We start from the raw sequence: 24220 nt of genomic DNA, 5'->3' as shown, positions 1-24220 counted from the left end.
CGATGAGTGTCTCCTTGGAGAGAGCAAGTGAGATAATGTAACATTGGCTAACACGAGGAAGGAGAAATTTTGGTTTTCTTCGGCCCTGAGGATGAATTCCAGGGAGGAATCCAGCCGACTGATGGATTATGGGTACTGTGCAAACCCAATAGATGGAGAAGCCACCAAACCTACACAAATGCACTCATAAACTCAGATGATGAAGTCCCGTGGAAAACTGTAGCCGATAAATTCTCCCTAAAACAGAAAACGTTCGCAGGGAGAGGCCAAATGTTTTTGGCTCCATTTTTATGAGACCATTTCCACAGTGAAATATTCCATTACTATTTCTGTCAGTGAAGATGTCACTAGTAAATATGAGCAAGTGCTTCTTTGGCAGTAGGAAGGAGGGAGGAAAAGTTTGTGGTTTTATTCCTTGCGTAGTCATTCCCACAAACCAGATTTACGTTTGAGAAGTCATTTGGTTACTGAAGTAATTTATTTAGACCCACAAAATGGCTGACTCTTTACCCTTCTCCCCACAACCTCGTTCTCATCCAACAAGCCACAGTGAACGGCCACGGAGGTCTCCACCGTTTGGGGGACCGGAGTGAAGAAATTGGGGGTATATGTGAGGCAAATGGGAGATTTGGGGGGTAATCATTTTACCACTTTGGAGCCTCGGAGAGTTAATAGTAGTAATAGCATTTATTAGTTAAGTGGGGGCCTTGAAAATTGATTCCCCCTGCCTATCTTCAATCACATCTATTGAACAACTACTGTGTATAGAACCCTGTACTAAGCGCCTTAGTGGAGGTAGCATCAATCGATCAATGGTACTGATTGAAAGCTTACTATGTACAGAGCATAGTCTAGTGGATAGAGCACGGGCCTGAGAGTCAGAAGGTCATGGGTTCTAATCCCAGCTCCCTCACTTGTCTGCTGTCTTGGCCAAGTCCCTTCACTTCTCAGGGCCTCAATTACTTCATCTGAAAATGGGGATTCAGAACGGGAGCCCCACGAGGAAGAGAGATTGTGTCCAACCTGATTTGCTGGTATCCACCCCAGCGCTTAATACAGTGCCTAGCACACAATACACCCTAAATGAGTACCACAATTATTACTATTATTATTATTAAGCACTTGGGAGAGTACCATACGATCGAGTAAGTCGAGAGGGGAAGACAGACATTAAGAGAAATTACAGATGGATATTGACAGAAGTTCTGTTGGGATGGGGTGAAAATCAAAGTGGTTAAGGGGTACAGACTCAAGGGCGTAGGCCACGCAGAAGGGAGGGCAAATGGGATCAACTCGATTTGTTTGTATCCACCCCAGCGCTTAATACAGCGCCTGGCACGTAGTAAGTGCTTAGCAAATACCATAATAATTATTATTATTAGAGAAAAGGATGTAGAACAGTGGGCAAATAGCGGAAGTGAGAGCTTAATCGGGGAGCGCCTCTTGGGAGAAGATATGATTGTAACAGGACTTTGATGTTGGGGAGAACGGCTTTCTGTCGGATATGAATGTAAGATTGTTATGGGCAGGGAATGTGTCTGCTGATTCTGTTCTTTTGCACTCTCCCAAGTGTTTATTGCAGTGCCAGACAGCCAGAGAAATTTGGCCTCCAAAATACCTTTTTTCCTTCTCTTCTATGAAGAGTTTCACCTGCCACCCTCCCCCGTAGCATCTAGAACCGTAGAGACCAGCTCAGGAAGGCGGGTTAAACACTATTCTGTTTAATCAAGAATGAACCAAATGTCAGAGACTCGATGTTCTAGATCAATGATTTCCAGGATTGATACATCTTAATCAAGTAATTAGGTGACTCTCTCTCTCTTTTCTCTCTCTCTCCCTTTCTCTCTCTCTTTCCCTTTCTCTCTCCTTGGTGTTTTCCACATCGGAGAAAGGAACAGATTGGCTGCTTTGCTCTGATGACTGCTAGCAACAGTGTTTGTTGTTAACAGAGACATTTACACCTAACCACCAGTTGGCAGGTGTTAACACTTTGTTACTTGCTATTCCCACATGCTGAGGATTGTGGGAAGGCTGCCAAGCTTTCCTGTCTCCTGTAGCACTTGAGTTTTACAACAACAAGAAAGAATAATTAAAAAAAAGGAGGGGGATGAGAAAAGGAAACATCAAGTAGCTGGTTTTCCAATCTTACCTGGAAGGAAAATTAGACCTTCCATCCTGCTAGTGATAATGAGCGTGCAATTTATTAGGCAATGAGATACATCACGATCTAGTGGAAAGAAAACGGGCCCGGCAGTCAGAGGACTCGGGTTCTAATCCCAACTCTGCCAATCGCTTGCTGAGGGAGCTCGGGCAAGTCGCTTAACTTCTCTGTGCCTCGGTTCTTCTGTTCTCCCTCCTACTTAGACTATGGGCTCAATGAAAGACAGGGACTGTGTCCAACCTAATTAACTTGTATCTACCCCAGTGCTTAGAACATGTTTAGACACATAGTAACTGCTGAACAAATACCCCTCCAAAAATCTCTGTCTGTCCAGCACTGTTTTCTAAGCACTGAGGTAGATCCAGACACGGTCCATGTCCCACACGGTGCTCAGGGTCTAAGAGGAAGAGAGAGCAATTATTTATTCCGGCATCTTTTGACAGTAACGCCTCTGCTCTTTCCAGGAGGCAGTAAGGCTCTTCAGTGTGTCTGTCAACTCTGTTATATTGTACCCTCCCAAGTGCTTAGTACAGTGTTCTGCCCACAGTAAGAGCTGAATAAATCTGTTCGAATGATTGATTCATTCATTCAATAGTATTTATTGAGCGCTTACTATGTGCAGAGCACTGTACTAAGCGCTTGGAATGTACAGTTCGGCAACAGATAGAGACAATCCCTGCCCATTGACGGGCTTACAGTCTAATCGGGGGAGACAGATGGACAAAAACAATAGCAGTAAATAGAATCAAGGGGTGTTGTACAACTAATTTACAAATCGCTCTGTACTAAGAACCCGGGATAACACAAAGAAGCATGAGACATCGTCCCTGACCTCAAGGAGTTTCCAGTCTGAACAAGGAGATAGACATAAAATTATTTACAAACATTGAAGTCAGAATAAATAAGAGGAATGTTTAAATCTCTAGGCAATTTGGGGAATTCAGGGTGTTTAAAACGAGGGGGTCCAACGCCCACCTGAAAGTCATGGGTTCATGTACCTGGGGAAAGTGAGGGAAGACCTTAATCCCAGGGAATGAGAGGCAAAGTCCACTAGACTGTAAAATCCATGAGGGAGAGGAGTGTGTCCACCAGCTCTATTGCACTGTACTCTTTCAAGCACTTCATACAGCGCTCAGTAAACACCACCGATGGGCCGATCGAATGAAATCGTTTAGCTTCCATTTGGCTTGGCCCATCTGGATCCAGGAAAGGATTTGGCCTGTTCTCCCTTTGTTGGGGAAGGAAAACTTGGGTAAGTAGGGACATAGAGCTGGGGCTAATTTTAGTGTAACCTGCATTTATTAAGCACTTTCCAGGTGCCAACCACTGTATTAAGCATTGAGGTAGAGACGGGATACCGTCGATTCTCCTTTACTACAGGAGCTATGTCTTTGAGTCGATCGCTGGTATTTACTGAGGGCTTCCTGTGTGAAGAGCACTGTACTAAGTGCTTGGAAAAAATACAACAGAGTCGGTAGACGTGTTCCCTGCCCTCAACAGGTTTACAGTCTTGAGGGGGAAAAGACCATTGGTTGCTATTCTGCTCTCCTCTCCTCCAAACTGTGAAAAAACGAACCATGATAAAACCAACAGGAGAGGAACAAAAAGGCTGCATGTTCAAATTTGGGATCCTTCTAAAGTTCCTTTCCAGCTTCGCAATTTTTTCCGATGCCCCTGCTCCCCTTGCCCTCTCGGGCACATAAAACACGAAGAAAAGGATTTCTGTTGACTTTGGCTGGTCGGCCACTTACGAGACAGGCAATAAAAGTAATTCTGTAAATTCCTGTTAGGATTCCTGGCCCACGAGAGGGATTGTCAATTTTTTTGTTCATTTCTCCCCTCACGTACATAAAGTGCCCATGGCGGAGCCAGAACTAGAACCCGGGTCTCTTGAATCCCAAGCTTGTGCCCTTTCCCAACATTCCCATGGGTGTAAACACCAGTACATGAGTCTGTTCACTAGGTAATTCTTTGTTTAAATGCCACTTTTGATATTATAACTTCCAACTAAATGCGTCAATATACGAGGCTCTTGTCTCCCCCGAAGTTCTTCTAGGGCAGGGCAGATGGCGGAATGGATAAAGTACGGGCGTGGGTTCTAATGCCGGCTCCACCCCTTGTCTACTGTGTGATCTTGGGCAAGTCACTTTGCTTCTCTGGGCCTCAGTTCCCTCATTTGTATAACGGGGATTGAGACTGTGAGCCCCGCATGGGACGGGCATGGTATCCAACCCCATTGGCTTGTATCTACCTCAGCGTTTAGTACAATGCCTGGCACATAGGAAGTGCTTAACAAATACCGGTATTATTATTATTTGTTTTTCTGTTGCAAAAGCCCAAGTGTCTGGTACAGATCTCTTTTCTCCTGAGGCCCTCAGCTGGCGCTACTATTTACGACGGCGACGATACTGTTGGAGAGTTAGGACAAGCAGAGCTGTGGAGGCTAAGGCCAGAACTTGCCCTCAGTTAGCCTGGCTTGGTTTCCTTCTGGAAAGGGGAAACTAATTCAACGAGGAACCTCAGGGGAAGTGAGCAGGGAAAAGCACCAGAAGAGAATATGGAGTACCCAGAACCCAGTGGCAAGAAAACATCACGCCTGTCCTCATGAATATGTGTTGACACCGATCATTTAACACATCGTTCCGCATAAATTATTTTAAGTCCCATCTTGCTCCCGGAACCCTTTGCGTTTTCAAGCCACACTGAGAGAAACGACTGCGAGCCAATTATGTGGCCCGATCCGGTGCTCCCCTTTTCTCCCGGTGGCTCCCGGTTCGTCTCTGTTGAGCTAGTGGTTCAGACAGCCCAAGCCTGGCTCTAATAATAATGATGGTACTTGTTAAGCGCTTACTATGTGCCAAGCACTGTTCTAAACACTGGGGGAGATACGGGGTGATCAGTTTGTCCCACGTGGGGCTCACAGCCTTAATCCCCATTTTACAGACGAGGGAACTGAGGCACAGAAAAGTTAAGTGACTTGCCCAAAGTCACACATCTGACAAGAGGTGGAGATGGGATCAGACTCCTATTAGAATACCATTAGAATACTATTAGAATAAAATATACTATTGAATTAGAACCCACGACCTCTGACTCCCAAGCCCGGGCTCTTTCCGCTGAACCATGCTGCTTTCAGGCTCATATCCTGGCAGGGAAGGATTTTATCTCTCGATCTGCTTCGGTACTCAATTTAATTAATTGTGGTATTCTTTCAGTGTCTATCATGTGCCAAGCACTGGGGTAGATACGACATAAGCAGATGGTACACAATCCCTGCCCCATGAGGCAGCAGCGTGAAGCAGCGTGGCTCAGTGGAAAGAGCCTGGGCTTTGGAGTCAGAGGTCATGAGTTCGAATCCCAGCTCTGCCACCTGTCAGCTGTGTGACTTTGGGCAAGTCACTTAACTTCTCTGTGCCTCAGTTACCTCATCTGTAAAATGAGGATGAAGACTGTGAGCCCCACGTGGGACAACCTGATTCCCCTGTGTCTACCCCAGCGCTTAGAACAGTGCTCTGCACATAGTAAGCGCTTAACAAATACCAACATTATTATTATTATTATGAGGAGCTCAAAATCTAAGGGGGAAGGGAAAACCCATGTCTTATCCCCATTTTACAGACGAGGATCAGAGGCACAGAAAACTTAAGTGACTTTCCCGAGCAGGCAAATAGAGGAGCTGGGATTTTTTTTTTAAATGGTATTTTTTAAGCATTTAGTGTTCCAGGCACTCTACTGAACTCTGGGATAGGTACAAGCAAATCGGTCTGGTCACAGTCCCTGTCCCACCTAAGGCTCACAGTCTTAATCCACACTTGTCAGATGAGGTAACAGGCCCAGAGAAGTGAAGTGACTTGCCCAAGATCCCACGGCAGACAAGTGGCAGAGCTGGGACTAGGACCCAGGTCCTTCTAACTCCTAGGCCCTTGCTCTTTCCACTAGGCCACACTGCTCTGGAATAGCATCAGGTGTTTCTCCCCTGAGGCGGTGCCCAGCCAAGACCCTGGGGCTTTCCGGATGTGTGTGTGTGTCTGTCTGTCTGTCCGTCCACCACACCTGCAGTGGATTCAGGACATGTCTCCAACAGGCGTGGGAGGGAGCCGCCATGCCTCTGAAGCGTATCCCGCCCCGGGTCTCTCTGCACTACAGATGTTCCCAGCTCACCACCACATCTGTCACGTCCCTGTCAGAACAGAGGCGTCTGGGAGCCGCAGGGCAGAAAGCTGAGCGGACGGGCAGCTCGGCGTGCTGAGAGAGGTCTCTGGTGAGCCCGTCTGCTCATTGAAATGCGAGCCCGCTACTGCCGGGAAGCCATAGGCTACGGCAGAGGGAGTCACAGAAATACCCTTCACAAAACAGGGGCCATTTCTCGCGTGTCAGCGGGCTTCGCCGGGGTGGGAAGATGGTCTGCCCTGCTCCAGGGCCTGATCTTTCCTCGGCTGGGTTACTGATTTGCCATCGAGTGCTTAGAGACTCAAGGCTCCAAGATGTCAAGGGTTAACTGGTACATAGGTAACAGAAAAGTAGCATGAACTCCACTTTGTGGGGGTTTTTTTTCCTGGAAACTTAAAAATTCCAATCCCGTTACGTGAAGGTAAATCATGCAGAAACTCCCCAGCTGTTGATTGCATTGTGGAAGTCAAATTCAGCATTTCCGTGCCTTTGTTATCGGAGCAGAGTTGCGAGAGCATCCGAATGAGACTCTCTTTCACTTTACTGTTAAGGGCACATCTTTCTAGCAACATGGCTCTGCGGCTTCCTCCTCCAGCAATCCTTCGGAGACCCACTGATGTGGTGACGATGGGCTGTATGCGTTTGTTGCCGTGGGTTCTCATCACCGATCGACTCCTCGTGCCTCTGCTCCTCCATTCAGAGCTCCCTCTCCCATTTTTGGTGCTAAACTACATTCTCCCCCATCTTGAAAGCCTTCCTAAAATATCACCCCCTCCCAGAAGCCTTCCCTGATTAATTGCCTCCCTCCCCCGCCCCCAGTCATGACTTTCCCGCAGACCCCTCAATACCTAGGCATTTTTCTGTTCATTGATGATTTGTTATTTCTTCACTTGGGACTGATTCGTCCATAATAATAATAATAACTGTGGCACTTATTAAGCACTTACTACGTGCCCGACACTGTTCTAAGTGCTGGGTTGGATATAAACTTATCGGGTTGGACACAGTTCCTGTCCCACATGGGGCTCGCAGTTTTAATCCCCATTTTATAGATGAGGTAACTGAGGCCCAGAGGAGTTAAATTACTTGACCAAGGTCACACTGAAGATAAGTGGCAGAGGTGGGATTGGAACTCAGGTCCTCTGACTCCCGGGCCCATGGTTTATCCATTAAGCCGCGCTACTTCTCATCTAAGTAACATTCTAAGTAACAATCAATTTACATCTAAGTAACAATCATATGTTTTTCATCATTAGCAGCAGCAGCAGCAGTCACATAGAGGATGGTGGTATGTGAAGCGGCATGATTTAGTGGCAAGAGCTTAGGCTTGGAAGTCAGAGGATGTGGGTTCTAATCCCGACTCCACCTCTTGTCAGATGTGTGACCTTGGGCAAGCCACTTAACTTCTCGGTGCCTCAGTTCCCTAAACTGTAAAATGGGGATAAAGACTGTGAGCCTCACGTGGGACAACCTGACTACCTTGCATCTATCCCAGTGCTTAGACCAGTGCTTGGCACATAGTAATTGCTTAGCAAATACCATTATTATTATTACTGTTGTGGGGCATCAAGCTTCAGGCCAAATAGGCCTTCTATCTGTACAACGATTTCTCTAGCTAGTCACATCTGTGCTTTGGTTGTACTATCCCAAGTGTTTAGTACAGGGCACAGCACCTAGGAGACACTCAATAATACTGCCCTCCATCTCCCTTCCTCTCCTTCCTTCTTTCATGTTCCTTCTGCCCCCCAAAACTGGCTTTTGAGATGTGAGGGGACAGAGATGGAGTTCAAACAGCTATGTGTTGTTCCAGTCCCCCTCTCCTAACTCTTCCTCTAGTTTCTCAATCCCATAAATCTAGCCCCCTTCCATCACCCCAGTCTGTCCCATATTTGCGGGGGGGAGGATCTCAAATAATAATAATAATGTTGCTATTTGTTAAGCGCTTACTATGTGCAGAGCACTGTTCTAAGCTCTGGGGTAGATACAGGGTAATCAGGTTGTCCCAAGGGGGCTCACAGTCTTAACCCCCATTTTAAAAGATGAGGTAACTGAGGCACAGAGAAGTGAAGTGACTTGCCCACAGTCACACAGCTGACAAGTGGCAGAGCCGGGATTCGAACCCTTGGGATCTCTGACTCCCAAGCTCATGCTCTTTCCACTGAGCCACGCTGCTTCTCTAGTAATATAGTAAATAATATAGTAATAATATAGTATTTTATATATATATCGCTATATTATTACTATGTATATAATAATGTAATATAAATAAATAGTAATAATATAATAATTAAAAGGTAATAATGGTATTTGTTAAGCACTTACTATGTGCCAACCACTGTGCTTAGCCCCGGGGTGCTATATCCCTTTCATACACGTGGTTCACAATCCAAGGGGATGGAGAACGGGGATTTAATCTCCGCTTTACAGATGAGGAAACGGAGGCAGAGAGTTGTTAAGTGATTCGGTCACACAGCAGATAAGTGTGGGCAAGAGATGAAGCTGGGTTGGGCAGGTGATTGATTCCCATTTTTAAGAGTGACGGAACAAGGATAAAAACCCCCTTTAGAGCAGGAAGAAATCAAATTCTCCCCACTGAACTGAAAATCACAATTCATAGACATGCAGAAGATGGTAAATTTTCTCCTTTTTCCAAGGGCTCCACTTTGGAAGACAGCAAAATCTGCTCGGAGCACCATGTTGAGAGACTCATCTACCGGAAGGACATGTGAGCCGCCAACACACAATTTTAATTTTTTGTGAGTAATAATTATTGGGTCAAACGATCCCCAAGAATAGATAAGGCTTAATTATTCCGATTCAATAATTATTACCCATCAAGAGTCAAACTGGGGGTTTGGCATATGCATGTCTGCCAGGTGAAAGGCATTCTAATTCCTTCCTATTTTCAGAAACTCATTACCTTTGTGTTGGGTTACAATGACTTCTCTGACACATCTTCCTATGACACAGCTTCCTGTCTAAGCGAATAGTGAAAGCGCTCCATAACCAGAATGCATTATCTTAGGGTTAACGTATCTGCTGCTTTTGTACTGCGACTCTGAGAAGGAACCTATCGATTTAAGATAGAATAGATCGGAGGAATTGCTCGTCGGAAGTCTCTTGCTGTTAGGTGATACCCGATTCTCGCTCGCAAAAAGGCGTATCCTTTATTTTCCGAGATAAGTAGCCGCGATGGTCTTTGAGTGCCCTCAGGTTACATTACGCTGTGCTGAACACTGGGGAAAATATCAGAGAACCACCAGACAGGTTTCCTGCCTACGAGGAGATCACACTCTAGTAAGATGGAAACAAAAATATTTACAAATAGAGGAATTAGAATAAATGATTAAACGGGCAGTCGAATATACATTTTTGCATTTCTTTTTCTCTTACAACTCGGAGAAATAAATCAAATCAATCTTGCTGTTAGACCGTCTTGCTGCTTCATCAATCCATCAGTCAGTGGTATTTATTGAGCGCTAATTGTGTGTAGAGGACTTTCTAAGCACCCGAGAGAATACAGTACAACTGAGATGATAGCCATGGTCCCTATCCACAAGGAGCTTACAGTCTAGAGGAGGAGACAGATATTGAAATAACTTATGGATCTGTACCTGAGAGGTGTGGGGCTGGGGCTGGGGTGAATATCAAGTGCTTAAAGGGAATAAATCCGGGGGCATAGGAGATACAGAAGGGAGAAGTAGTAGAGAAAATGAGGGCTTAGTCAGGGAAGGCCTCTGGGAGATATGATTTTAGTAAGGCTTCGAAGGTGGGTCTTTCATAGCAGAGAAGCCATGTCGCCTAATGGGTGGGGCACAGCCCAGGGAGTCAGGGCTGGGTCCTAATCCCGGCTCTGCCACTTGTCTGCTCTGTGACCTTGGGCAAGTCACTTCACTTCTCTGTGCCTCAGTTACCTCTCCTGTAAAATGGTGATTAAGACTGTGAGCCTCTTGTGGAACATGGACTGCGTATCTACCCCAGTGTTTAGTACAGTGCCGGGCACATGGTAAATACGTAACAAATGCCATTTAAAAAAGGGGGGGGGGGAGGGTGTATTCCACCCTTTTGGCAAGTGAGCGCCATTGCATTTTGTATAAGAACTTGAGGCCGTGAGCCCTGCCTTTCCTGGATCGGAGCAGTGATCCGTCCATCCCAGGATTCAGCCGCTGACAATGGCAACCCCAGGACATTTAGAAGACTAGTATGTGGGTTCTTCTACGATATGGGCTTTCTGTATACGTTTCCGACAGAATGCAGTTAGATACCTAGAGAACATTCTTCCCAAAATGTCCACCTTCCTGGAAAGAAAGTTCAAAGTGTCCCAGTTCAAAGTGTGCAAACTACGAAGTGAATTTTCCTTAGCATGAAGTTCGTGAAGAATGGAGTCCAATTGATCCATCGGTGGCATTTATTGAGCTCCTACTTGTGCGGGACACTGTACTAAGCACTCGGGGGAGTTCAAGAGTCTGAAAGCGCATTGTAGGCAAGGAACCTATCTGCCAACTCTTTTATATTGTATTCTCCCAAGTGCTGAGTAAAATGCTGTGGACACAGTAAGTGGTCAGTAAATTTGATCGATGGATTTCTTGATACAATATAGTAAGTAGAGGGGGATCCCTGCCCTCGAAGAGCCGAGAATCCAAAGGGGGAGACGGGCATTAAAATACATTCCGGATAGGGGAAGCGGTCGTTTTTAAGACTCTGCAAATGGTCAGGTCAGCGTTCTGCACACAGTAGTCGCTCGATAAATACCGTTGATTGATCTGTGCATAAGTGGTGGGGTGGGGATCTAAATACTTAGGAGGCCGGATAAAGTGCATAGGTGCTGCAGTAGGGAGGGAGAATAGTGTGGGGAGAAGAAGGATCAGTCAGGGAAGGCTTCCTGGAGGAGATGAGATTTCAATTAGGGGGTAGCGTTTGAAAAGAGGAGGGAGATTTCTTCTTGAGCAGTGGCTGGGAAGGATGAGAAAACAATGAGGGGGTGAAGGAGAAGGGGTACTGGAGAGTTGAGGGGGAAGCCCTTGAGATAAAGGAGTACTTAATATATCTCCTATACAGCCCCAATCTTTCCATTTTCATCCCTAACTTTTCCTCACTTAGCCCTTACGGACCTCTCATCCGTGAATTCACTGCAATCCCTCTTGAACCTACCAGTATTCTCTGCCCGCGCCATTTCCTGTGAGAACAAATTCCATCTGCTCACCACCTGCTGTGTGAAGAAGGGTCTCTCATTGTTTGTGGTGAACTTACCCCCTTGAAGCCTCATCGGGTGTCCCCTCGTCCTGGTGGCAGGGGTCTTGGTGAACAACAATTTGGTTTGCCTTCCTGCGCCTTTCTCGATTCAGAACCTCACACGGTCCGGGTTCACTCGCAAAGAGAGGCATCGAGAGAATCGGTTTCCAAGAAGTTGAGCTTTCTCCCCAAAGGAGAACAGAGCGGAGTTCAGGAATGGTCTGATTCTAGTCTGTAAGCTCTCTGTGGGCAGAGAATCCATCTCTTTATTGTTAGAATGTACTCTCCCAAGTGCTTAGTACAGTGCTTTGCACACAGTAAAAATGAATGGATGAATGAATTTTCACCTGAAAGACTTAAGGGCTCTTTGCAATGTGGCCGCCGCCTTGGCTCATGTTCCGCTCCCGATTCCCCTAAAAGTAGGCTGTCTTCTTTCAAGGTTGGGGAAGCATCGTGGCTTAGTGGAAAGAGCCCGGGCCTGGGAGTCAGAGGCCTTGGGTTCTAATCCTGATCTGCCATTTCCCTGCTGTGTGACCTTGAGCAGATCACTTAATTTGTCTGTGATTCAGCTCCCTCATTTGCAAAATGGGGATTCGATACCTGTTCTCCCTCCTACTTAGACTGTGAGCTCCAAGTGGGACCTGATTATCTTGAACCTACCCCAGTGCTTAGGAGAGTGTTTGGTACCTAGTAGATGCAGGGCAGAAAGGGCAGAAGAAGAAGCAGAGAGTGAACCTACACCGAATTCTTCTGTGGGGTGAGGGAAGGGAGGAGGGCACGACCGTTAATAAACCCATTAAACGGCAGAGGAAACATTTTCCCCATCCCTCTGTGGCTGTGACTTGGACTCTGATCTTTAAGGAGTCTGAAATTGGGCAATTTTTTTTTTAATGACATTTGTCAAACACTACGTGCCAGGCACTGTTCTAAGTGTTGGGGTAGATACGAGCGAATCAGGTTGGACAGGGTCCCTGTCCCACATGAGGCTCACAGTCTTAATCTCCATTTTCCAGATGAGGTCACTGAGGACCAGAAAGGTGAAGTGACTTGCCCAAGCTCACCCAGCAGACGAATGGCGGAGCCGGGATTAGAACCCAGGTCGTCTGACTCCCAGGCTCATGTTCTGTCCTCTAGGTCATGCTTCTCTATCCAATAGCAAGCAATAGTTAAAAAAACAAAGCCACCCCTCTTAAATCCAGACTTTTGGTGGGTGTCACTAGCCAAGTAGAGCATCTATCCAAATGGAGTTTGCTAGTGAACCAGAATCGTTCTGGTTCTAATTCTGGAAATCACAGGATAGGCTTATTTCCCCTTCATGTGCTCCCTTTCACTGGTGATCCAATGCTCCCTGTCCCTTGCTCCTTAGCACTTGGGGGAAAGAGACTCTCCTGAATCAAAGGCCCCAAAGCGAGAAAAGAACAAAACAGCTCAACCTGCTGTGCTTTGTAGATCTAGGCTTCTCTCCCCCTCCGGGCAATGAAGACTTTTTCAGGGAGCTGCATGAGAGAGGGTCTGGGAAAAAGAGGACACCGAGTCAGAAAGACAAGAGCAGTGAGATAGATGTGACAAGGTACAGTGAGTAGGATGGCAAGCGAAGAACCCCCATTTCCCCAAAACACATCTTGACCTCCGGCTAGAACTGTCCCCTTGGAGGCGACCGTGCTCATTGACCCCCGAGCGTGGAAGAAAACATCTCCATAGCGTATCAATCATATTTATTGAGCGCTTACTGTGTACAGAGCACTGTACTAAGCGCTTGGGAGATACAGTATAACAGAGTTGGTAGACACATTCCCTGCCCGCATTGAGCCCGCAGTCTAGAGCGGAGACAAACATAAATAGAAATAAATCACGATATTCGCATAAGGACTGTGGGGCTGATGGAGCGATGGATAAAGGGAGCAAATCCAAGTGCAAGGGTGACACAGAAGGGAGTGGGAGACGAGGAAATGAGGGATTAGTCGGGGAAAGCTTCTTGGAGGAGATGGGCTTTCAAGAAGGCTTAGAAGATGGGGAAGAGTGGTCGCCTATTGGATACGAAGAGGGAGGGCATTCTAGACCAGAGGCGGGAGGTGGGCGAGAGGTCGGCGGTGAGATAGATGTGATCGAGGTACAGTGAGTAGGTTGGCGTTAGAGGAGCGAAGTGCATTCACCAACCAGGTCGGGTGTAAGACCTGGAACCCTTGTTTCTGGCAGAGATGCCATAGTGGACCCAATGCTTCCTCAGCTCAGTTTCCAAATGCCAACGGAACACCTCAGCATCCTCTGCTAGAACCCTGGTCTGTCTCTCACAGACGTTATTCCCAACTCTTTATAGGGTTCCTATTTACAACAGTGGAGCTAATCCACGTATTAACTTGAAATCCAGGCCTGTGAAATTCCCATTTAGCAGCCAATTAATCGCGCCTGTGACTCTGATCGGCGACCTTACAGGCTTTTATTCTCTAAGTGACCTCGCCTGGTGGGAAACTGGGCAGGCAATGTTCCAAAGTGTCCACCTACTTCAAGAAGAGAGTGAGCAGTGGGAATTGAGGTGGGGATCCCTGATAATCTTGCTTCCGCCTCCCAAGGATACTTGATCAATCAGTGAATGATATTTATTAAGCGTTCGCTCTGTGCCGAACACACTGCTAAGTGTGTACACCAGTGAGTAAACTCCTTGGGTCGGGAACTTGTCTACCATCTCTCTTGTACTGTTCTCTGCCAAGTCCTTAGCCCAGTGCTCTGCACGCGGTAAGCGCTCAATAAATACCACGGATTGATTGATTGGGAGTGGACAATAGAGTTAGTAGACACGATCCCTGCCTTCAAGAAGCACACAGTGAGGTGGAGGAGCTTCATAATTGTGGTATTTGTTAAGTGCCAAGCACTGTACTAAGCGCTGAGTTAGGTATAAGATCTATTTATAAGTCTAAACAGAAGGGAGAACAGGTCTTGCATCCCCATTTTGCAGATGAGGGAATCGAGGCACAGAGGACTCGAGTGACTTGGCCAATGTCAGACAGCGGTTAAGTGGTGGAGGCGGAATTGGAACCCAGGTCCTCAGACTCCAGTCCAGAGTTTACAACCTCAAGCACTGGGCAGGAGCGATGGGTTCACTAACACCAATGACCCCAGGCTCACATATCCTAACGAGGCCCGTGACCATCGGGAAATAACCCCAAGCCTCGGGGTTGAATCGGGAAGAGCCGAGACAACTGTAACATATTTTCAACGCTAAGCAAATGTGAACTAATCACCGCCACAGCCTGGTTGAAACATAATGTCTTCGGAGACTTTTCAAGGGGGGTGACTCTTTGATTCTATGAAAAATGATCATTTCCTCCAAAGGAGATCAGTGCCGTTGCTGCCCTCTCTGTTCCAGCTGCGTCCAAGGACATCTATTAAGAAACCTCACTGTGAGGAAACCGCTCTTGACGTCTGTCCCTCTCCGACCTGGGGTCAAGTGTTCCTGGACGGCAGGACGTGGATCGGGCTGCTTCGTCGGGCTTGAGTTACTGGAAACGCTTAGAACGAGGCGAAATGTATTTTAAGAAGTATCTAGGAATTCATTTTTTTAGGTAGCGTCAAGGAGACGCTGTGCCAGGTTTTTTTCATATATAAATTGGGTGAGGCAGATATACTAAGGGGACAAGAACATTATTGACACGTTAATGACTCATTAAGCTTTTCCCAAGTGCTGCTAAGCGTTGCTTTGTTTCTAAAGGTTGGACCAAAGTCAGGGACATAATCCTCACAAGCTTGTGGAACTTGAAGCCACCACCCATATTTTTCTGCTATTTAATTAACTCCGCAGAACATAATCCATCTAGAATGCATTTCTGTCGGAAAACCGGTGAAGACAGCTCTTTTCAGACTCCCTCTTGCTGTCTCTCACTCACACACATTCACACCCACATGTACACCGTCTGAAAAACACGCTCACGCTTTGTTCATGGTATCTGTGAAATGCTTACTATGTGCCAGGCACTGTACTAAGCGCTAGGGTAAGATATAAAAATTATAATAATAATAATGTTGGTATTTATTAAGCGCTTACTATGTGCAGAGCACTGTTCTAAGCGCTGGGGTAGACACAGGGGATATAAGCCAATCAGGTGTTCCACATGAGGATCACAGTAATAATAATTATAATTGTAGTATTTTGTTAAGCGTTTTCTCTATGCCAAGCACTATTCTAAGCGCTGGGATATATAAAAGGTAATCAGGCTGGACACAGCCCATGTCCCCCATGGGGCTCACAGTCTTAATTCCTATTTTACAGACGAGGGAACCGAGGCGCAGAGAAGTTAAATGATTTGCCCGAGGTCACACAGCCGACATGCGGCGGATTAGAACCCAGGTCCTCCGACTCCCAGGTCTGTGCTGGGCTAGGCCACGCTGCTCCTAAACTATTTCCAAAATCCATTTATGGGGAGAAAAGACCCTCTCCGGGATTCGTCGCGGTCACTGGTTTCCGCGAAGAGCCAGGAAGGAGTTCCAGATTCTCATGGTTTCTCCGGAGTTGGAGTGGGGAGAGTCCTTCTGGACGGACCCCTCGAGGAATGAAGGACTCCAGACTGCAAACTCACTGTGGGCCGGGAATCTGTTTATTATTATATTGTACTCTCCCAAGCGCTCAGTACGGTGCTGTGCCCATAGAAAGCGCTCAGTAAATACGACCGACTGAGAGATGGCAGCTCAAACCCCGGGTCCGAGAGACCAGCTGAGCAGATCTCCGAGAGGGGCTGGGGGCAGAGGAGGAGGCTGACTGGTGAAGCCAGAGGGTGTGAGGATGAAAGAATCATTTTCATTTTACCCCGATTTCCCTCCCTTCACATCCAATGGGACAACAGCACTTAGCAGATTCATGGGCCTGGATTGTCATCCAAGTCGGAAAAAAAAAAAAAGCAAACCAAGGGAATCCATTAGAAATTGCTTCTGCTACCTCATTAATCTTTTACAGCAAATAATGCATGCACAGCCATGCTAGCAGGGTCTCCGAAGAATAACATTTTTTGTGGGGTTATAACAAATTAAAGAAATAAATTAAGTCACCAGCACAGCGGGGAACTTCTTGAAACCTCAGGCTTTGCAGACATTACTATTGTTCCAAAAATCAAGACACACAAAAGGAACCTTTTCCGGAGGAAGAAATGCTATAGGGATTGCTTGTATATTTTCTTTTTTCCATTTTCGTTGCATTTTTCCTCTAGGATTTCCTCCTGTCCTCCCCCCTAAGCCACGACTCCTGTTTTCACCACTCTTTATAAGGGGTTTTGAAGGAAAATACTTAATGGTCCTACTTGTGGGTTAAACACACCCAGGTTACACACTGTCCATCGAGGAAAGGTTATTTTTCGCTCAGGCTTGCAGCATGTATGGAGACTGGATTGAGTCCTACGAGAACAGTAGAACAGGAGATAAGCTTTCAGTCTCTCAGCTTCCTCTCCGATTAGTTGGGTGACCTGAGAAGTTATTAATATTATCACCTAGTAAGTGCTTAACAAATACCGTTACTATTATTACTGTGTGCAGAACACTGTCCCAAACGCTTGGGAAAGTACAATAGAGTCAGAAACGGCCGAGCTGCTGCTGATTTTAGAGGCACAAGAAACCTGGGACTGAGGTCAGAAGGACTGGAATGAAGACAGCTGTCTCCAACCTCTTCCTGCAGAGGAATACAGAGAACCCACCCAAATCCCGCTGTCGTAATTTAGTGCACATGGACCGAAACTATTAGCAGGCCAACTCATTTAGAGAGTCATAAATCCTTTCTTCCTCCCAGGGAACACCACCTTCTTTCTGTTGACGTCCGGGGGAATTTTCCGCTGGAGAGACCAGCCCTGAATCGGCACTCCGCATTCCTGCCGGTCGACAGGTAAAATCGGTGCCCTAACAGTTCTGAAAGGAAAGCTCTCTCTTGCAGGTTTGTTCATTCAGTCAGTGGTATTTATTGATTGCTCACGGTGTGATGAGCACTCAAATACCACAATTATTATATGAGAAGGAGCATGGCCAAATAGAGCACGGGCCTGGGAGTCAGAAGGAGCTGGGTTCTGATTCCGGCTCTGCCACTTGTCTGCTGTGTGACCTAGGGCAAGTCACTTCATTTCTCTGTGTCTCAAAGTTACCTCATCTGCAAAATGGGGATTCAGACTGTGAGCTCCACATGGAATAAGGACTGTGTCCAACTCAATTTGCTTATTCCCACTCCAGCACTTAGTACGGTGTCTAGCACACAGTATGTATTTAATAAATGCCATTATTATTATTATCATTACTAAGCACTTGTCATCCTCCCTGGTCTTTGGGTGCCTTAGGGGCCAACTTTTTCTGACCCTCGGAGTTGGCCCATGAATGTACTGAAAGAATTTGAAAGACTGTATTAATTAAGAATTTGATCACCGGCTTGACATTGAAATCACTCAAAAACAAAACATGCGTTGCCATAGGAGACAATAATTGAAAGCATAAAATCGAAATACAGTATGACGATTTCAAAAAATGAAGAGCTCCCCGGTCAGATGGGTTCATTACTTCCCAAAGCGGGGACATTTTGATTCTGCCCATGTGGAAATAAACGCAGGGGAGTGGGCAGAACCAGTTCTAGGAGCGAACTCAGGCGTGTGGTATCGGAGATTCCAGGAGAACCTGGATTCTGGTCTAAAGAGTTTCTTGTCTGGAGCAAAGTTGTGAGAGGGATTAGAGGATTCTGAGAATTCGATTGGATTAGCCAAGGACCGAGGCAGAAGGCACCGTGGATGAAAGAGAAATCTAGGCTGAGAACAGACCGTGGAGTGGCTGGCTATCAGAACTATGTCTGGATTTACGTATTCACCCACTCAATCGTATTCACTGAGTGGTTATTGTGTGTACAAAGCGCTTCTGAGAGTGCAGTCTAACAATATAACAGACATTCCCTGCCCACAACAAGCTTAGAGTCTGGAGTTCAGTTCAGTTTAGACTTCCGTTCAGAGAAGGGCCGCGGTGGTGTCTGAGCCGCCCAGAGCTCAGGACACTGTGTGAGAGAGAGTTAGCACTTAGCAAATACCACAACCATTATGACATCCGTTTCAGAAAGGAGTACAGGAAAGTTATTCTGGAAATGAAAAGACCTGGATTCTAGTCCCTGCTCCACAAGTAGAGAAATTCCTACAGGGATTGTGTCTTCAGGAGGGAAGTTTTCTCAGCCAAAAAAAACACCCCAGGGGGTTCCACAAGGTGGACAGTCCCCCTGAGGGAGGGAAAGACCACAGTGGCTATCAAGACAACTGCCTGCTGGGTCATGGTTCCGTGGCAAATCATTGGTCCCATGTTATGGGCACTTTGGCCATACATGGGTCTTGCATAAAATCTCAGGGCTGAGGTTTTTTTTTTAATTTGTTTTTTATGATAGTATTTAAGTGCTTACTATGTGCCAGGCATTAGATAGACGCTAATCCGGTTGGATACCGTCCATGTCCCCCTTGGGGCTCATAACTGAGGCACAGAAAAGTGAAGTGACTTGCCCAGTGTAACACAGCAGACAAGTGGCAGAGCCAGGATTAGAACCTGATTAGATTTCCAAGCCTGTGGTCTATCCACTAGGCCACACCGCTTCTCTTCTGACCATACACTCTGTCTCCTTCTCCCCCTACCAGCAGACCCATAAGAAACCTAACCCACTCAAGCCAGCTCCAGCCACGACCTGGATTGAGCAATGATTTAGTGATTCCAGTCAGAGTAAACTGTCAATCTGGAAGATTGAACTCAAAAGAATCCCCTCTGGGGAGTATCTGGATTAGGCCTCTGTCCTGCCCAAATTCACCTGATAATTCCTCCACCTCTTCACTTGGCTGTGGAAGCCTGTTCCCCTTCCAGCAAGGCTTCCCATGAAAACCTAGCAAAAACCAGTAGGACAGAGAGGCTGTCCAATTTTTTTTTCTGGTGTATGTTAAACTCTGGGGTAGATATAAGGTTTAACACGGTCGTTGTCCCACATGGTGCTCACACTTTTAATCCCCATTTTTTCAGATAAGGTAATTGAGGTACAGAAAAGTTAAGCGACTTGCCCAAAGTCACACAGTAGACGAGGGATGGAGCTGGGATTAGCACCCAGGTCCTTCTGATTCCCAGGCCTATGCTCTATCCACTGAGACTGTAAGGTCGCCGTAGGCAGGGAAGGAGTCTGTTTATTGTTGTATTGTACTTTCCCAAGCACTTAGTACGGTGCTTTGCACACAGTAAGAAGCTCAATAAATACAGCTGAATGAATGAATAGACCACACTGTCTCTCTGTTCTCAATTTCACTTACATACTCTGCTCTGATTTCTTTTTAGCTTATACCCAAACCCTCGGAGTATAAATATGCAGCTGGCTAGTTATACATTTTGACAAGAACATTTGCAGGCCTGGACTTGTCCTGACCAAAAAAAAAACAAAAAAAAAACCCACCCCGACCCCCTTTGCGAAAAAACCCAGACTTTCAGTAGTTGTGATCTTCTCTAAGTATTCTGAAAAATATTTTAGTCCTTCTTACACATTTCTGCTTTAATACACATTTCTGCTGGAGAAGCAGCATGGCTCAGTTGAAAGAACCCGGGCATGGGAGTCAGAGGTCATGGTTTCGAATCCAGGCTCTGCCCCTTGTCAGCTAGGTGACTGTGGGCAAGTCACTTCACTTCTCTAGGCCTCAGTTCCCTCATCTGGAAAATGGGCATTAACTGTGAGCCTCACGTGGGACAACCTGATTACCCTGTATCTACCCCAGTGCTCAGAACAGTGCTCGGCACATAGTAAGTGCTTAACAAATACCAACATTATTATTTAATACCCGCTCTATGCACTTTTGGGGAATGGTAAGAGTCTCCAAAGCCTCTAGAAGGAGACAATGCAGTACTAATGAACTTAGAAGTCATTAGGGCACAGCCTGCAATATCTTCTTTTTCTCTCGTATTTTCATCCCAAGGAACTCCTGAAAAAGTGATTGTGATTGTCACTGGCGGGGGCATCCGAATGGAAAGGCCAAGGTGGCGGGGACAGTAGGAATGAAATGTGATCCAACAGCTTGAAAAGGGCAGAGCTTGGACGGTATTACAGCTCAAGTGTGTGTGTGCGGGTGTGTGTGTACGCGTGTGTGAGCTGTGTAGTGCCCAGAAGGCAGATGTGGCTGGCTCCGAATCATGGAAAGTTCTCAGAAATCTGCCCGCTGCAGTAAACATCTCCGAATTGGAAGGGTGGCGAAAATGTCAGCGAATTTCCAACACGCTCTACTTTAGGTGGCCGGGCAGTGCCCAAATCAAGCGATCAATCAGTGACATTTACTGAGTGCTTGTTTTGCGCAGAGCACCGTACTGAGTGCTTGGAAGAGGACGATCAGTCGGTAGACATACCCCCTGCCCTCAGTGAGCTTATAGTCTACTTTTTGCAGAACACCGTACTGAGTGTTTGGGAGAGGACAGTTCAGTTGCTGGACACGCTTGCCCAGATGCCCAGATTAGGCACCAGACCCCACAGCTACCATGACTTCGGATCTCCCCGGGACTACCTGGTGGTTTGAAACTGCCCTGAGTGGTTACGGGATGCTCGGAGGCGCTGCCGGTACGGCTTGGAAAAGTAGGGTGGCGTAGTGGATAGAGCAGGGCCCGGGAGTCAGAAGGTCATGGGTTCTAATCCCGGATCCGCCACGTGTCTGCTGTGTCACCTTGGACAAGTCACTTCGTTTCTCTGGGTCTCATTTACTTCATCTGTGAAATGGGGATTAAGATTGCCAGCCCCGAGTGGGACGTGAACTGTACCCAACCGGATTATCTTGTATCTACCCCAACGCTTAGTACAGTGCCTGGCACATAGAGAGCGCTTAACAAGTCCCATGATTATTATATTATTTGACACAGGTGCCAGTTTAGAGGTGCTCTCTGTGTGAACACCAAAAGAAAGCTCTCTGGCTTCTGCTCCACCTTGAGCAATCCTTTCCAAACTCCCAAATTGAGTCACCCTGCTGAACCCCGGTTGAATTTGCCAGTCTTCAAAATGGTGGCAGCCAGTGGTTTCTAGGATGCCACTATCCAGTTGGGAGCCATTAGGCCTTCCTGTCCCTTTTTTAAAATTTTCAGCCCTCAGCCTTTCTCCACCTTCTCTCCTCTGCCACCGAGTTCCGTGGTTCGGAAGCGGAACCCGTGTTCGCGGGAAGGGAACTCAACAGCTCTGGAGTGATGAGAAAGGACAGGGTCTCCCCTCTGCTCTACACTGGGGCAGAACTCTAAAACCCGACACTTTGGTGACGTCTGTCAATCAGTGGTATTTATCGAACGCTTACCTGTGTGCAGAGCACTGTACTAAGAACTTGGGAGAGTACAGTGGAGTGCGTAGACACTTTCCCTGCCTACAACGAGCTTACAGTCTAGAGGAAGGCAAACCAGAGGCTTGCTCGAGTCCTTTCTTAGCTGAAGAACTGAGGGCAAGAAAGTCAGGATGCCTGGGTTCTAGGCCTGGCTCTGTCACCCACTAGCTGGGTGATTTAGGCAAGTCACTGCTCCCTCTCTAGACTGTAAGCTCACTGTGGGCAGGGAATGTGTCGACCAACCCTGTTTATAAAGTCCTCTCCCAAGTGCTTGGTAAATACCATCAAACTTGAATTTTACTGGCAAGAAAGAGTTCCCATTTCCTTCCAGGTCACAGAAAGGGGATATCTGGCGTCCAGCGAGAGATCCGTCTCCCTCCCAATACAAATTCAATTTCCCACATAGCCATGAAAATAAAGCTGGATTTCAGAGCCACATAGGATGGGATGACATTGTCTACAGACACTTTGAAGAACTTCCCTTTCATTAGTCATTCTATAATCACATTAACTTAGACGGAAAATCTGAACTAATTCTTCCCCCAGAGGCCCGGGGCGGAATAATTGTAAAAATCTGTGAAATCGGATAAATACAATTCAATAATTATATTGATAAATAAAATGAAAATCAACTAATTGTGTCATTCACTCAGAAGCTCGCCTCTGCTATTGCCAGCTTTCTGCTTCGGTGCCCGCTAAACTTTTCTGTCACACTTCAATAAATTTAATTGTGCAGAATAAATGAGCTAATTTTTGAAGTCACGGGCTCTGTTTGCAAGATAAGGGTGGTGATTTATTGACCTCCTGCAGCTCGCTATGAGTGTCACCCTCATTTTCTCCTGACAACCTGGGAAGAATTCCCCCTTCTCCCTCTTTCCTTGTCTCCCCACCTCACTTCTTGAATTAGCTCAGTGCCTTTCTCACGACTGGGAGAACAGAACACCCTGGGCTCAGGGTAGTCATAGTAATAGTAGTTTTAGTATTTATTAAGCACTTATTGTGCGCAGTTTGGTTTCTTTCTAGAGAAGCAGCATAGCCTACTGGAAAGAGCACGGTCCTGGGAGTCAGAGGACCTGGGTTCTAATCCTGAATCTGCTACTCGTCTGCTGTGTGACCTTAGGCAAGTCTGTTTGCTTCTTTGTGTCTTAGTTTTACCTCATCCGTAAAATGGGGATGAAGACTGTGAGCCCCACACGGGACAACCTGATTACCTTGTATCTACCCCAGTGCTTGGAAAAGTGTTTGACATATAATAAGCACTGAACAAATACCAACCCTTTTTTTCCTCACTTGATGATCTCTAGAAATATGTTCTCCTTAGAGCTATCTGTACCCACAGACCTTGGATGACCCTATTACTTTCTCGTGCACTCCACCTTTCCCCTCCATCCTCTCACCTTTTTTTCTCAGAATCTTTTTGCCCCTTGCCTAAGGGTTCCCTTCCCCCTGCCTCTCCCCGTGACTTTAGAAGCTTGGTTTCTTGGCTGAGGAAGGCGGGAATCGGAACTTATCACTTGGAAAGGGGCCATTTCATTTCTAGACTCGATTTATTCCCGGGCAAATAGTTTTCAGGCTCACTCCAAGTGGGCCGCGTTGAAAGGTTGAAGTCAGAATTGCTGGAGAGGTGAACTAGGGTCTACTTGATTCCAAAGATCCCCAAAGCTGGGGATGTGTTGGGGAGGGGAAATGGGAGGGACGGGCAGGTGGGTTTGGGTGGGAAAATGTAATGTTAACGTCTTGTAATTGATCTAGATAGGTTAGCTGCCTCGACCTGAAGATCTCAGAAGCCCTCATTCTCCCAGGAACCCACATTCTCCCAGGAGCCCCTAATCTCCCTGAAGCCCACAGTCTCCCAAAAGCCTACAGTCTCCCAGGAATTCTTCCAGGAGCACAAAATATCCCAGGGACCCACATTCCCTCGGGCCCACACATCGGGAAGCAGCGTGGAAAAGTGCAAGGGTTTGGGAGTCAGAGGATCTAGCTTCAAATCCCGGATCTGCCCCTTGCTTGCCATTCTGACCTTGGCAAGTCACCTAGCTTCTCTACGCCTCAGTTTCCTCATCTGTAAACGTGGAAACTCAATACCATTTCTCTTAGACTTAGAGACAGTGTGAGACAGGGACTGTGACAAACCTGATTATCTTCTACCTACACCAGTGCATAGTACAGTGCTTGGCACCCACTAAACGCTTAACGAATGCCGCCAATATTATTATGACATTCTGCTAAGATTGGGTAGTGCCTGAGGCCATGGAAATTGCCTTGTGGGTTGTTGTTAAGGCCTCAATCAATCAGTACTATTTATTGAGCGCATACTCTGTGCAGAGCACTGTAGCAAGGGCTTGGGAGAGTA

General features: G+C 46.7%; 1 long non-coding RNA gene across 1 annotated transcript in view; it reads left to right on the top strand.

The window, feature by feature from the left end:
* Window positions 1-17465, top strand: part of LOC114807368 — a 112150-nt gene extending 94685 nt beyond the window's left edge. The window contains exons 3-4 of the long non-coding RNA XR_003755452.2: window positions 8986-9087; window positions 17331-17465. This is a non-coding gene — a long non-coding RNA (uncharacterized LOC114807368). The remainder of the gene's footprint in view (window positions 1-8985; window positions 9088-17330) is intronic.
* Window positions 17466-24220: the final 6755 nt, after the last annotated feature.

Source organism: Ornithorhynchus anatinus, chromosome X2 (genome assembly GCF_004115215.2).
Source record: "Ornithorhynchus anatinus isolate Pmale09 chromosome X2, mOrnAna1.pri.v4, whole genome shotgun sequence".
Taxonomy (NCBI): Eukaryota; Metazoa; Chordata; class Mammalia; order Monotremata; family Ornithorhynchidae; genus Ornithorhynchus; species Ornithorhynchus anatinus.
This window is presented reverse-complemented; position numbering and strand designations above follow the sequence as displayed.